This window comes from Mirounga angustirostris, unplaced genomic scaffold, assembly GCF_029215605.1.
Source record: "Mirounga angustirostris isolate CCGP_5_RB_7025 unplaced genomic scaffold, mMirAng1.0.hap1 SCAF_5, whole genome shotgun sequence".
Classification (NCBI taxonomy): domain Eukaryota; kingdom Metazoa; phylum Chordata; class Mammalia; order Carnivora; family Phocidae; genus Mirounga; species Mirounga angustirostris.
The window spans coordinates 60,929,014-60,945,492 of NW_026991713.1; the positions used below are offsets into that span (position 1 = coordinate 60,929,014).

General features: G+C 44.8%; 1 pseudogene; it reads left to right on the forward strand.

Annotated features, from left to right (window-relative positions):
* The first annotated feature begins 2,113 nt into the window (after positions 1-2,113).
* LOC123839468 (keratin, type II cytoskeletal 1-like) lies at positions 2,114-15,264 on the forward strand (annotated as a pseudogene).
* The last annotated feature ends 1,215 nt before the right edge of the window (positions 15,265-16,479 follow it).

Consider the following 16,479-nt stretch of genomic DNA (forward strand, 5'->3'; position numbering starts at 1 on the left):
CTGGAACACGGTGATCAGGCAGTAAACGTTAGGGTTGTGGGTGCTATTATTGCTGCTGGAGAAGGACATGGACTTAACATTCATCTTTATAAAATGCCAAGGGTGAAAATGAGTAGTTTCTTCCATTCTTTTGAGTGGTTTATATAACACCATAGTTAAGTAGCAAGGACAGATATCATTATCACCCCATTTGACAGGTGACAAAACAGAGGCTGAAAAGCCCACAGTCACGAAACTGGGAAGTAATGGAGCTGGAATGAAGAATGAAAGGTATACATCTTACATCCTACATCATTTCCACTACACCCTGGCTCTGTTTTCCTCCTTTGCCCGGACCGGATTAGGGGTGTTTGTACAATGGGTGGGGACTGATACTTAGGTACAGGATTCTAGGGTGAGGGAAACATCTCAGCCTGGGTCTGGAGAAGGAGCCCAACTGGGAGAGATCGCTGAGCCCTGCCAGTGCACGTGTGAGAACTCAGGGGTACCAGGTGACTTCTGGCAGGCCTGCAGGGTCAGGGGGCAGAGGAGGTTGAAGGGCCCGAGATGGGGCCACGGGTCAGTGTGGTAACCTGCATTTTCCTGGCCTGGGTGATAGGTGGTGAGAGGAGCCTGGGTCTAGAATATTCCCTCGGGCAGCTGCCCTCATAATTATGGGGTGACCAAAAGAAGGGACCAGTGTCCTTGGCCTGCCTGAGCATTTTCTAAAGGAAGTGCTGTTTCATTTCCCTGCAGAGGGGTTTGCAGCATTACAGGGCTTGATTGCCTGTATTATAAAAATAACACCTGCTCATTATTTCAAGAAATAATGGAAATATAGAAAGGTAAAAAAATTTTAAATCAACCATTATATGAAATAACTATTGTTGACACTTTGATATAGATATATAATACTTTGAACATATTTTTCTAAGGTATTTAGCTTTAGTCAGTTTTAAAAAATACATAGCTACATTCAGCCTCGATCTCCAATCTTATTCTAGGTCTTCTTTTTCTGTGCCTCGGACTTCATGGTCATATGGATTATTCAGTTTTGATTTCTCCTTTTCTCAGTTAACAAGAAAACAGAAAAAAATTTTGTTTGCATACAATTTGTAACCATCATTTAAATTATCTATATAATATTCCTTTTATGGATGCAGTTTATTTAACTATTTTCTATTCTTTTTTTCACATCTGTTTTGGGAACACACACACACTCACACACCTATTTGGCGGGGGGGGGGGGGCGGTTAGAGAAGCAGAAGCAACTCCCATCAACTATGGAAAGCTCCATTGAATAGGTCTCGTTGAGTCACCATTCTTTCCAGATCACTTTCTAATCCATCAGTGTCACTGTCTGGAGGCTCTAGAAGATGTACCTGGAGTTTCAATACCACTCTGATAGAAACTAATAATGTTGAAATACCAATGGTTTCAGAAAATGCCTTATGTGAGAGCTTTTGGGATATAATCACACACACTTTGTATTGCCTAGGTCAACAGATAGTTGATAGATAAATAATAATAAGAAAATCCTGCTAACTAAGTGATGATTATTTGACATACTGTTCCCAAGTAGATGGTAGTGTTTTTTTTCTTGTCACTTTCAGCTTCAAGAGAGCCAAACCCAAGAACTTATCCTTGGCCAGCTGCCAACTCCAGGAGATATGAGGGGATCCTTCTGCATCCCAGCAGAGGAACATTGAGACAGTCTCTTTCCACCTCTTCAGTATTACTCATGCTCCTTGAGTCACCATGAGCAGGCAGATCTATGCCTTGAGGTGTCAGAACAGGAGCTTTGGAGTGGCTTGGCCATCCTGCTGGGGGCGGGGGGGTGGTGCAGAGAGGGGCAGAAAACTAACTGTTGGTCTGCAAGTGTGATGGCTGCTGCCAAGGCCACACCAGGCCAGGAGATTACAGTAGCGGGAGTCTTGTTAGTTTTGGTGGGAGCAGGAGCTTCTCCATCAGGATAGCTGTGGGTCTGGGCCAAGGCAGCAGCCTGGGAGCCATGGGGGTGGGTGTTTTGGGGTGGGCAGCCTCAGTAGGGTGAGCTTTGGCCTTGGTGGTGGTCTTGGGGGGGCTGGGGTTTGTATGTCCAGCAGTCTGCCTTGGGGGCATCTAAGAAGTTGTAATGAATCAAAGCTTTCTGGAGCCACTGGATGTGAGGATCAACCCTGAGGTCCAGGAGGTGAAGCAGCTGGAGCGACAGCAGATCAAGGAACTCAATGACAATTACACTTTCTTCACTGACAAGGTGAGTCTTCTTCCAGGTCTTTCTTCCAGGATGGAAATAGGCTAGTGGTTACCATATTGGATAGTACAGGTCTAGATTATCTGAGGTCAACTAGCCCAGTCCCTGTCTTTTAAAATTGGCCCTGGTGGAAAGTACCCACTCTATTCTTCCTGTTCTCCAAGCCTCCCTAGGAGATTGGATCTGACCCTCAGCTACCTGTCACCACTGCATCAAACTATGGCCTTATGTTCTCACCCTTAAATAAAGGCAATCTATTCTGCATGTATAGTAAATCAAAACAGGCTGGCAGGTTCATTCTCAACGAAGTCAAAATGGCCAATAGGTATCTTGTAAGTGGACACATTGACTTTGGCAAATGGTTTCTTCCCCATAAGTTGCCACGTGATTCTGGGTCTTGGAGTTTCTCTCCAGCAGCCCAGCATTTCCACTCTCAAAGCCAATGAGTGGAGACCACAAAAACCAGATGTTGTCTAGTTGAGGGGCTCTGGAAAAAGAGCATGGGGCCAATGCAAATGATTTGACCAGGTGATTTTTAAATTCTGTTGGCGAGGTTGAGAGTGGTGAACTATATTCATAGCCTGGAGGAGTCCTGACCTTCAGATCTCATCCAGTCTTAGCGCCAAAAGGAGGCCAGACTTCTTATACTAGCTACACCAAACAGCAATCTTGGATTGAGGTTTACTCTGAGTAGCCCTGGGGAAGATGAGGCATGCAGGAAGATTGCATCTTGAGTTTGTGCCAATGGGACGCTCAGGATTGTCTGGGGGGAATGCTGTAGTTCTGCCCAACCCCACCCTTCTCAGGGTGCTCTTTCTTAGGGAGGGGCAAATATGGGTCAGCACTATTGCATAGACTTGGAGCTGGGAAAAAAATAGGGAGAAGCCAGTAAGAAGTAAAGTAGAATTGGTGAATGTGCCCAGAGCTCTGGATTTAGGGCCGTCTTACCACTATAGATGGTGTACTAAGGGGCTATTTTCTTGGGGTGCCTGGGTGGGCTCAGGGGTTTAGGCATCTGCCTTTGGCTCAGGTCATGATCCCCGAATCCTGGATTGAGCCCTACATTGGGCTCCCCGCTCAGCAGGGAGCTTGCTTCTCCCTCTCCCTCTGCCCCTCCTCCCACTCGTGCTTGCTCTCTCTCTCAAATAGATAAATAAAATCTTTTAAAAAAGGAGGTATTTTCTTTCCTGATGACTGTAGTTGATAACACTGTATTGTGTAATTGAAATGTGCTAAGAGAGTAGAACTTAAGTCTCTAGCTCTCTGTCTCTCTCTCACACATACACATACACACACACACACAATAACTATGTGATGTGATGGATGTGTTCATTAACTCAACTGTGGGAGCCTTTTCACAATGTATACATAAATCATTATGTTGTACACTATCAATATATTACCATTTATTATATCTCAATTATACCTCTATAAGACTGAAAAAAATGTGGGAAATTGTATGGGGCTCCTGCTTGATTAAAGCTCCAGCTTGGGAGGGGCGGAGCAAGATGGCAGAAGAGTAGGAGACCTAAATTTCATCTGGTCTCAGGAATTCAGCTGGATAGGGATCAAACCATCCTGAACACCTACAAACTCAACAGGAGATTGAAGAAAAGAATAGCAACAACTCTCTGAACAGAAAAGGGACCACTTTCTGGAAGGTAGGACGTGCGGAGAAGTGAATCGGAGGCAATCTTTGGGAAGATAGATGGCGGGGGAGGGGGACTCCGTTGGCCGCTTCTGGCAAGTGATAGAGCTGCGGAGCACAAAATCGGAACTTTAAGAAGTCGGCTCCACTGAGGGACATCACTCCAGTTGCTAAGCGGGGGCTGGAACCCTCGTGGGACAGTGTGGTCTCAGGAGCCTCGGGGTCACAGAAAGATTGGGGGTGCCTGAGTGCGGCAGAGCTCCCAGGTATTGGAGCGGGGAAGCCGGCTGCAGAGACGGAGCCGGGGCGTGGGCTCTCAGCTCGGGGTTGCCATAAACTGTGATCTGCGGCACAGTCGGGCCACTGCTCCTCCAGCAGGGACCCAACAAGCGGCAGATCCGGGGAGACTCCCCTCTCCCCCGGGAGGAGCAGCGCGTAGCGCACCGCAGGGATCTGCTGGGTTTGGAGACTCCACATGGGGTCGGGTGCCAGAGATAGAAACACGCGGTCACAGGCCGGGTGAGCACGGAGTGCAGCTGGAGACCAGGGAGACGGGAGTGACTGACGGCTTTTCTCTGGGGGCGCACTGAGGAGTGGGGTCTCGAGTTCTCGGCTCCTCGGGGGCAGAGACTGGGAGGCCGCCATTTTTACTCTCCACCTCCAAAGCTGTAGGGAAAGCTTGCAGGGAACAAAAGCTCTGGAGAGCAAACCCGAGCAGATTACTTAGCCCGGATGGGCAAGGGCGGGGCAATTCTGCCTCCGGCAAAGACATTTGGGAACCACGGCAACAGGCCCCTCCCCCAGAAGATCAGCGAGAACAGCCAGCCAAGACCAAGTTTACTGATCAATGAGAATGGCAGAACTCCAGCGCTAGGGGAACAATGCACATAGAATCCATGGCTTTTTTTTTACCATGATTCTTTAGTCTTTCAAAGTTAATTTTTTTAAACTTTTTTTTTTGAATTTTTCTTTTTCCCTTTTTCAACCAACATCTTATCAATCCCTTTTTTAAAAAACATTTTTATTTTTCATTTTTAGAGTCATATTCTATCCCTTCATAGTAGTTACCCTTATTTTTGGCATATATATATATAAGTTGTTCTCTCTTTAAAATTTTGAGATAGTTTCTTCTAACAGATCAAAATATACCCTAAATCTCTAGTGTATGGTTTTGTTCTACTCTCCTGCCTGATCATATTCTCTCCCTTTTTTTCTTTTTTTTTAATCCTCTTCTTTCTTCAACCAACTTCTTATCAATTCCTTTTATAAAATTTTTCATAATTTTCATCTTTACAGTCATATTCCATCCCTTCATTATATCAACCCTCATTTTTGTACATATATAAGTTTTTCTTTCTTCAAAATTTTGGGAGGCACTTTCTTCTAACAGACCAAAATACACCCAAAATCTAGTGTGTGGCACCAGCCTGATCATATTTGATCATATTCTGTTTCTTTTTTGTTTTGTTCTGTTTTTGTTTGTTTTTATCTTTTTCTTTTTTCTTTTTTCTTTCTTTCCCTTTCTTTTCCCCCGGCTTCAGGTCTTTTCTGATTTGTTTAGAGTATATTTTCTGGGGACGTTGTTACCCTGTTAGCATTTTGTTCTCTCATTAATCTATTCTCCTCTGGACAAAATGACAAGATGGAAAAAATCACCTCAACAAAAAGAACAAGAGGTAGTACCGACTGCCAGGGACCTACTCAATATGGACATTAGTATGATGTCGGATCTAGAGTTCAGAATCATCACTTTAAAGATACAAGCTGGGCTTGAAAAAAGCATGGAAGTTATTAAAGAAACCCTTTCTGGAGAAATAAAAGAACTAAAATCTAACCAAGTCGAAATCAAAAAGACTATTAATGAGGTGCAATAAAAAATGGGGGCGCTAACTGCTAGGATAAATGAGGCAGAAGAGAGAATCAGTGATATAGAAGACCAAATGATGGAAAATAAAGAAGCTGAGAAAAAGAGAGATAAACAACTACTGGATTATGAGGGCAGAATTCGAGAGATAAGCGATACCATAAGGCAAAACAACATTAGAATAATTGGGATCCCAGAAGAAGAAGAAAGAGAGAGAGGGGCAGAAGGTATATTGGAGCAAAATATAGCAGAGAGCAAATTAAAGCAAATTATTCCTTCCCCCCTTAATTTGGGGAAGGAAACAGGCATCAAAATCCAGGAAGCACAGAGAACCCCTCTCAAAATCAATAAAAATAGGTCAACACTCCGACATCTAACAGTAAAACTTATGAGTCTCAGAGACAAAGAGAAAATCCTGAAAGCAGCTCGGGAGAAGAGATATGTAACCTAAAATGGTAGAAACATTAGATTGGCAACAGACCTATCCACAGAGACCTGGCAGGCCAGAAAGGACTGGCATATATTCAGAGCACTAAATGAGAAAAATATGCAGCCAAGAATACTATATCCAGCTAGGCTGTCATTGAAAATAGAAGGAGAGATCAAAAGCTTCCAGGACAAACAAAAACTAAAGGAATTTGCAAACATGAAACCCTACAAGCCCTACAAGAAATATTGAACGGGGTCCTCTAAGCAAAGAGAGAGCTTAAGTGCAACATAGACCAGAAAGGAACACAGACAATATACAGTAACAGTCACCTTACAGGCAATACAATGGCACTAAATTCATATCTTTCAATAGTTGCCCTGAATGTAAATGGGCTAAATGCCCCAATCAAAAGACACAGGCCATCAGATTGGATAAAAAAACAAGACCCATTGATATGCTGTCTGCAAGAGACTCATTTTAGACCCAAAGACACCCCCAGATTGAAAGTGAGGGGGTGGAAAACCATTTACCATGCTAATGGACACCAAAAGAAAGCTGGGGTGGCAATCCTTATATCAGACAAATTAGATTTTAAACCAGAGACTGTAATAAGAGATGAGGAAGGACACTATATCCTACTTAAAGGGTCTATCCAACAAGAAGATCTAACAATTGTAAATATCTATGCCCCTAACATGGGAGCAGCCAATTATATAAGACAATTAATAACAAAAGCAAAGAAACACATTGACAACAATACAATAATAGTGGGGGACTTTAACACCCCCCTCACTGAAATGGACAGATCATCTAAGCAAAAGATCAACAAGGAAATAAAGACTTTAAATGACACACTGGACCAAACGGACTTCACAGACATATTCAGAACATTCCATCCCAAAGCAACAGAATACACATTCTTCTCTAGTGCCCATGGAACATTCTCCAGAATCGATCACATCCTAGGTCATAAATCAGGTCTCAATTGGTACCAAAAGATTGGGATCATTCCCTGCCTATTTTTAGACCACAGTGCTTTGAACCTAGAACTCAATCACAAGAGGAAAGTCAGAAAGAACTCAAATACATGGAGGCTAAAGAGCATCCTACTAAAGAGTGAATGGGTCAATCAGGAAATTAAAGAAGAATTTAAAAAGTTCATGGAAACCAATGAAAATGAAAACACAACTGTTCAAAATCTTTGGGATGCAGCAAAGGCAGTCCTAAGAGGAAAGTATATAGCAATACAAGCCTTTCTCAAGAAACAAGAAAGGTCTCAAGTACACAACCTAACCCTACACCTAAAGGAGCTGGAGAAAGAACAGCAAATAAAGCCTAAACCAAGCAGAAGAAGAGAAATAATAAAGATCAGAGCAGAAATCAATGAAATAGAAACCAAAAGAACAGTAGAACAGATCAACGAAACTAGGAGCTGGTTCTTCTTTTTTTTTCTTTAAGATTTTATTTATTTATTTATTTGACAGAGAGAGACACAGCGAGAGAGGGAACACAGCAGGGGGAGTGGGAGAGGGAGAAGCAGGCTTCCTGCAGAGCAGGAAGCCCGATGCGGGGCTCGATCCCAGCACCCTGGGATCCAGACCTGAGCTGAAGGCAGACACTTAATGACTGAGCCACCCAGGTGCCCCTAGGAGCTGGTTCTTTGAAAGAATTAACAAGATTGATAAACCCCTGGCCAGACTTATCAAAAAGAAAAATGACCCAAATCAACAAAATCATGAATGAAAGAGGAGAGATCACAACCAACACCAAAGAAATACAAACAATTATAAGAACATATCATGAGCAACCCTATGCCAGCAAATTAGATAACCTGGAAGAAACGGATGCATTCCTAGAGATGTATCAACTACCAAAACTGAACCAGAAAGAAATAGAAAACCTGAACAGACCTATAACCACTAAGGAAATTGAAGCAGTCATCAAAAATCTCCCAAAAAAACAAAGCCCAGGGCCAGATGGCTTCCCAGGGGAATTGTACCAAACATTTATTTATTTATTTATTTATTTTTATTTATTTGAGACAGAGAGAATGAGAGACAGAGAGCATGAGAGGGAGGAGGGTCAGAGGGAGAAGCAGACTCCCTGCCGAGCAGGGAGCCTGATGCGGGACTCGATCCCAGGACTCCAGGATCATGACCTGAGCCGAAGGCAGTCGCTTAACCAACTGAGCCACCCAGGCGCCCTGTACCAAACATTTAAAGAAGAATTAATACCTATTCTTCTGAAACTGTTCCAAAAAATAGAAATGGAAGGAAAACTTCCAAACTCGTTTTATGAGGCCACCATTACCTTGATCCCCAAACCAGACAAAGACCCCATCAAAAAGGAGAATTACAAACCAATATCCTTGATGAACATGGATGCAAAAATTCTCACCAAAATACTAGCCAATAAGATCCAACAGTGCATTAAAAGGATTATTCACCATGACCAAGTGGGATTTATCCCTGGGCTGCAAGTTTGCGTCAACATCCGCAAATCAATCAACATGATACAATACATTAACAAAAGAAAGAACAAGAATCATATGATCCTCTCAATAGATGCAGAAAAAGCATTTGACAAAGTACAGCATCCTTTCTTGATCAAAACTCTTCAGAGTGTAGGGATAGAGGGTACATACCTCAATATCATAAAAGACATCTATGAAAAACCCACAGTGAATATCATTCTCAATGGGGAAAAACTGAGAGCTTTCCCCCTAAGGTCAAGAATATGGCACGGAGGTCCACTATCACCACTGCTATTCAACATAGTATTAGAAGTCCTAGCCACAGCAATCAGACAACAAAAAGAAATAAAAGGCATCCGAATCGGCAAAGAAGAAGTCAAATTCTCACTCTTTGCAGATGATATGATACTCTATGTGGAAAACCCAAAAGACTCCACCCCAAAACTGCTAGAACTCATACAGGAATTCAGTAAAGTGGCAGGATATAAAATCAATGCACAGAAATCAGTGGCATTCCTATACACCAACAACAAGACAGAAGAAAGAGAAATTAAGGAGTCGATCCCATTTACAATTGCACCCAGAACCGTAAGATACCTAGGAATAAATCTAACCAAAGAGGCAAAGTTTCTGTACTCAGAAAACTATAAAATACTCATGAAAGAAATTGAGGAAGACACAAAGAAATGGAAAAACGTTCCATGCTCATGGATTGGAAGAACAAATATTGTGAAGATGTCAATGCTACCTAGAGCAATCTACACATTCAATGCAATCCCCATCAAAATAACATCCACTTTTTTCAAAGACATGGAACAAATAATCCTAAAATTTGTATGGAACCAGAAAAGACCCGAATAGCCAGAAGAATGTTGAAAAAGAAAAGCAAAGCTGCATCACAATTTTGGACTTCCAGCTCTATTACAAAGCTGTCATCATCAAGACAGTATGGTACTGGCACAAAAACAGACACATCGATCAATGGAACAGAATAGACAGCCCAGAAATGAACCCTCAACTCTATGGTCAACTCATCTTTGACAAAGCAGGAAAAATGTCCAAAGGAAAAAAGACAGTCTCTTCAACAAATGGTGTTGGGAAAATTGGACAGCCACATGCAGAAGAATGAAACTGGACCATTTCCTTACACCACACACAAAAATAGACTCAAAATGGTTGAAAGACCTAAATGTGAGACAGGAGTCCATCAAAATCCTAAAGGAGAACACAGGCAGCAACCTCTTCGACCTCAGCTGCAGCAGCTTCTTCCTAGAAACATCGCCAAAGGCAAGGGAAGCAAGGGCAAAAATGAACTATTGGGACTTCATCAAGATAAAAAGCTTTTGCACAGCGGAAGAAACAGTTCACAAAACCAAAAGACAACCGACAGAATGGGAGAAGATATTTGCAAATGATGTATCAGATAAAGGGCTAGTATCCAAAATCTATAAAGAACTTATCAAAAAAAAAAAAAAAGAACTTATCAAACTCAATACCCAAGGAACAAATAATCCAATCAAGAAATGGGCAGAAGACATGAACAGACATTTCTCCAAAGAAGACATCCAAATGGCCAACAGACACATGAAAAAGTGCTCAACATCACTTGGCATCAGGGAAATCCAAATCAAAACCTCAATGAGATACCACCTCACACCAGTCAGAATGGCTAAAATTAACAAGTCAGGAAACGACAGATGTTGGCGAGGATGTGGAGAAAGGCGAACCCTCCTACACTGTTGGTGGGAATGCAAGTTGGTGCAGCCACTCTGGAAAACAGTATGGTGTTTCCTCAAAAAGTTGAAAATAGAGCCACCATACGATCCAGCAATTGTACTACTGGGTATTTACCCCAAAGATACAAATGTAGTGATCCGAAGGGGTACGTGCACCCCGATGTTTATAGCAGCAATGTCCACAATAGCCAAACTGTGGAAAGAGCCAAGATGTCCATTGACAGATGAATGGATAAAGAAGAGGTGGTATATATATACAATGGAATATTATGCAGCCATCAAAAGGAATGAGATCTTGCCATTTGCAATGACGTGGATGGAACTGGAGGGTGTTATGCTGAGCGAAATAAGTCAATCAGAGAAAGACATGTATCACATGACCTCACTGATATGAGGAATTCTTAATCTCAGGAAACAAACTGAGGGTTGCTGGAGTGGGGGATGGGGTGTGAGGGATGGGGTGTCTGGGTGATAGACACTGGGGAGGGTATGTGCTATGGTGAGCGCTGTGAATTGTGCAAGACTGTTGAATCACAGATCTGTACCTCTGAAACAAATAATGCAATGTATGTTAAGAAAAAAAAAAAGAAGAAGATAGCAGGAGGGGAAGAATGAAGGGGGGGAAATCAGAGGGGTAGACGAACCATGAGAGACGATGGACTCTGAAAAACAAACTGAGGGTTCTAGAGGGGAGCGGGGTGGGAGGATGGGTTAGCCTGGTGATGGGTATTAAAGAGGGCACGTTCTGCATGGAGCACTGGGTGTTATGCACAAATAATGAATCATGGAACACTACATCTAAAACTAATGATGTAATGTATGGTGATTAACATAACAATAAAAAGATTAAAAAAGAATTAACTTGTACCTCCCCTGGGGGGGAAAAATTTACAAAAAAAAAAAAAAAGCTCCAGCTTGGGAAAAAAATTAAACTAAACTATTCTCTTCCTTCATGGCCTGACAAGGGTTGCTGGGCTAAAAGTTGGGAACAGGAGTTGAGGGATGAGTAGGGGAGGAGGCTCACTGTAGGAGGACAGTGTCTCATGAGCTTTACCAAAAAGGTGCTCAACACATTCAAGGTACTGATTGTTAATTAATTCTTCTCTTTTGCTACTTACTGTCATTGTCACTTGCAATGTCATGAAAACAGAGAAGTAGGGAAAAGGGAATATTTTTGTCCACATCAGGTAACTATGTGGCTATTTGGTAAAAGAATATTTCCGAGAATGAGTTTTTTGCTGGCTCATTGATATGTCTCTTTCTGACCTCTTCCCAAATGATGCAGGCCAATAATTCTCAAACTTTGATGCCAATAATAATCAAGGAGGGAACTTGGTAAACATTCAAAGGCCCAGACCCTATCCTACATTAGGAAACCTGGACCTCTGTATAAACATGCTTAAAATCTCTTCAAATAATAGGGCTAACTAACCTCTATCCATAGCATGTTGGGAATTAACACTAAACTGGAGTCACTTGTCACTCTCTCTAGGCTCAAGCCCACTGTGGCTGTCCCCTGGGCCTGAGCCCTTGGACTTACTAGTTCCAGGTGTGGTTCCTGGAGCAGCAGAAGCAGGTGCTGGAAACAAGGTGGGAGCTGCTGCAGCTGGGTGTCAGATCCCGCACCACTAGCCTGGAGCCCAACTTTGAGGGCTATGTCGGCAACCTCAGGAGGCAGATGGACAAGTTCACAGCAGAGAAGATGAGGCAGGCAGCAGAGCTGGAGATCACCCAGGATGCCATGGGGGAATATGAGAAGAAGTGAGTGGAGGGGGAAGGTGGGACAGTTGGTGTTGGGCCAAAATATGTGTGGCTCCCAAGTCTGGTATGAGAGTAGTGCTAGGGCATAGAATTGGCCTCTCCAGGAACTTGTGGGGTCTTTTTCTGTTTGTTTTCTTCTTGTGAATCTGCTTGTGGATGTACGTTCAGAGTGTAGGACAGCAGAGAAAAGGGAATGTCTTGAGTCGTAACAATCTCCTTATCCACAAACTGCCACCAGATACAAAGTGGAGGTCAAGAGTAGGACAAAGGCTGAGAGTGACTTTGTGGTGCTGAAGAAGCGGGGAGGCAGCTGGCTTTGTCCCCCAGGGCTCAGTTCTGGTACTCTCTCCAGGCTGCTCTGCACTGGGCTCAGTTTCCTCCACTGTGAAGCATCCCCAGCCACAGCTAACTGCCAAGTTAGCACTGGGTTGTGGGCAAGACTGTGAGAAGTGGTACGAATGAAGGCTATTCTGATTTCTGTCTCAAAAGTCCTGTTTTCAACTTCTTGAAGATATCAAACCCACCTGGTATTGTCCCCACTCTGTTAGTCTCCCCCAGTGCCTGCCCTATCGATGTCACTCCCCCCCCCCCCCCGGCATCTTGAGGCCACTGGGCCCACTGCCTCCTTTCTTTCAGGATGTGGACAGTGCCTACTTGGTCAGGGTGGACCTCGATGCCCAAGTGGACACTCTGCAGCAGGAAACTGAGTTCCTCCAGGTCTTCTCTGCTGCTGTAAATTTGGGGTCTAAGCTCCCTGGGAGTCCCTGGGATGGTTGGAGAACTGAGAAAGAGAGAAGTTTCCCCGGGCTGCCCCTGAGCTTCTGCATGGCTGCTGGTGAGGTGGCTCTGGGAACCCCTAAATGTGGGTGCTGAGCATTTCTAGAAGACTGATCCCTGTTCTGCTGTGCAGGAGCTGGCCCAGGTGCAGCAGCCAATGACACCAACATGGTACTTTCCATGGACAACAACTGGCATCTGGACAGCATCCTCTTTGAGGTCAAGGCCCAGTATGAGGAGATTGCCCAGAGTAGCAAAGCTGAGGCTGAGGCCCTACCAGACTAAGGTGCCCACCTGGAGAACTGTCTTGTGCTGGGGTTGTGCTCAGGGGGCATATAGGATCCCCACTCCTGCCAATAGAGATTGATCTGCTCCTTTGGCTTATGGTTAGTAGGGCCATCTGACCTCATATGTCCTGTCCCGGAGATTAGTGGGGAAGGAACCTGTGAAAGTCTCTGGCTCAGCCACCACTGGAAGTGGGTCTTGCCATTCCTATGTTGGGGGAGTTGACCCAACTCTGCAGACCCAGATGCATTTAGAGATACCACAGTAACTTACAACCCTGCACAGCCAGCTCTTCAATCCATGCATCGTGGTAGCCAGTGTTTCACCCAGGCTGGCTTCTTTCTACCAGCACCTGTTCCCACTGCCTTCCCTCCCGCACATCTGTGGGAGCACATCTTCAGGGAGCCTGATCTTCCCAGTACCCACCTGAGTGGAATATGGTTGAAGGCAGTTCCTTAACAGGAATAATGATTCCAGGTCCACACATGAAATAGTTGTTGCCTTCTTCCTACTGTGGGTTGCCTGTTGGCTATCTCTCCTGTCAGGGTCTGGCTGGGAAAGATAGACCAAAGGTGTATTCCTGCCCAAGATTTGGTTCTGTGATCTTTGGTAGTTGCATACCTAGGCTGGGTAGGATGTTTTCTTTTCTCAGCCAGACCCTGCTTTCCCAGCAGATAGGAATGTGTCTCCTCTATGGGTTGGTTTCAGCCACAATGACTAGACTGTGCAGAGCACATGAGTCCTGGTTAAGTGAAGCTTAGAGGTCTGGGGTGAGTTGTTTGGCTCTCTCTGTGCTGCTTTTCACTCCTGCCTTTTCCTGGTTCTAGTGCCAGGAGCTCCAGGCCACTGCATGAAGAAAGGGTGATGACCTCAAAGTGATTAAGATGGAGGTCAGTGAGCTTCCAGAGACTTTAAGCGGAAATCACCAATCTCAAGAAGCAGGTACGGCACCAACTTGGCAGTGGAAGCTTTTGAGGGGGCGGAGTTAAGAAAGATTATTTTATTTCTTTATTTTTCTATATTTGCACATCTTCCATAATAAATTATGAAGGTGGGCAAAAGAGAAGCACAGCAAGGGGGTTGGTATATGGTCTTCCATGCCCCACTTACTGTCTGCTGATGGCTTTTGTCAGAGCACTGCCCCCTGCAAGGCACCATCCTGGAGGCAGAGCAGAAGGGTGAGGTGAGCCTCAAAGACATCCAGGATAAGCTGGCTGAGGTGGAGGCCACCCTGCAGCAGGCCAAGGAGGACATGGCCTGGCTGCTGTGTGACTACTGGGAACTGCTGGGAGCCGAGCTGGTCTTGGATATAGAGATCACCACTTACCACAAGCTTCTGGAGGGTGAGGAGAACAGGTAGGTGACCCAGGGGGCAGAGAATGTGTGAGTGTCCATCAGTAGTGACCCTGTGTCAACCTTTCCATCTGTATCATGGACAGTTAATTAACTCACTTATTCCTGAAACATCACCTGAGCTTTGTCAGTGGTGGGGAAGGAGGTGTCTGGTCAGGGCCTTTGTCCAGAGTGCACATGAGTAGTGCAGGTCCTGGCCCATATGCTGGAGTCCCTAACTCCTCCAAACTTTCCCTCTGAACCTCTGGACCAAAGGACAAAGTGGGGAGATCTCCCTGTCATTGAGAAAGACAGAGGAAAAAGAATTTTCCTTAGCTTTGTTCAGTCTAGGTATGGCTGGCCTGAGCTGTAGCTGGGGAAAGGGTAGAGAAGGAGTCTTGGGAGGAGGGGGATGAGGAGAGAGTATTAGTTGTGGGAGTCCAGGAATAATGGCAATGAGCCCACCGAGAGTCAAAATTGTGGGCAGGGGAAACTGAGGACAGCTGCCCTTGTGACTCCAGGTGGGAACTGATGCAGTTCAGGAACCCAAGTATTTTCCAGAGTGAGACTAAATTACACATTTTATGGATCACACCTAGGGTATCCTTCCTCTGGAAATTGTTCTCCTCTGAGCCCCTGTCAGAGGATTTACTGATTATTCTGATTGTTTTCATGCCAACAGGCTGTCTGGAGAAGTCACTGACAATGTGAGCTACTGTGAGTAATGAGGAGTTCTCCTTTGCTGGTGAGTCAGGAGTCACCCCTGACCTTTCCTGAGATAAGGAGGGAGGAGCTCTCAGCTAGGAGGCTGGGGACCTGCAGCCATGGCCTCACTCTGTGGGCACTGGCTGTGTAGTCTTGCACTGGTTGCTCCTTATCTCATGGGCCACAAGACCAGGAGGGGATTTAGTAGAGGAGGTCAAATTTTCCTTTGCATCAAGGATCTCATGCTTGTCTCCAGGTGGAGGAAGCAGAGATCCTGCTGTTAGGAACCCCTGAGTCTGGTGTGGAGAGAAGGCCCAGAAGGATGGGTGGGACAGGAGCACTGGTTTTGGTGGCCATTGTTCCTTTATGGAACACTTCAGGAAGAAGCCCCTCAATGCTGTGTGTGAGATGGGTGTTCAGGGATGTAGAAGCTGTATAGGGATGCCCAGAGCTATCCTGAAACCTTCCTCTCTGTCTCCCGCGGCCATGGTGTCAAGAGTCTCCACTCCTGATGTGGTTGCATCTGGCTTCAGCTTATGGGGCAGTCTCCGCAAGGGGAGGCAATATCTTCAGAGGATCTGGTGTAGCATCTGGGGCTGTGCCCAGGGGTTCAGGGTCTGCAGGGGGCAGTGGGAGCTCCGGAGTGTCCAGACCTCAAGTTGGGAATTCTGGAGACACAGGTTTTGGTGTGGAAAATGAGTCCAGTTCAATGATTAACCAGGGCTCCAGTTGAGGGCACAGAAACCTGAAGATTTCCCTCCCAGAGGCAAAATAAAATCTGGCCCTGATCTCATGGTGTCCATCAACCTGAGTATTTCACAGTGTACATACCTGCTCTGGCTGTACTCCACCTTTTAATTTTTTTCATTTTTTTGCAATTTGGAGGCAGGCTTCTGGGTCAAAACAAATTCTTTTTTTTCCCATACATCCAAAGGTGGGGGGCCCATAGTAAACTCCTTACATGCAGTCTCAATGGGTCTATGGGGCTATCAGTCTCCTTCTTGCCTATCTTACCTGGCATCTCCATAGTGCTCTTAGTACACACTGTCCCCTTCTGTGGTACAGAAATCTCTTCTTCCATCTCAGTCCTGAAGTACAGGCATACACATACCCCCTCTTCTACTATGACTATCAATTCTCAGTTATCCACCTTAATGGGTGTCAGTCATTATATTGATAATCTGCAACCTAGGTTTAACAAGGATTTGCTTTGATTTGATGATTTTCTAAAGCCC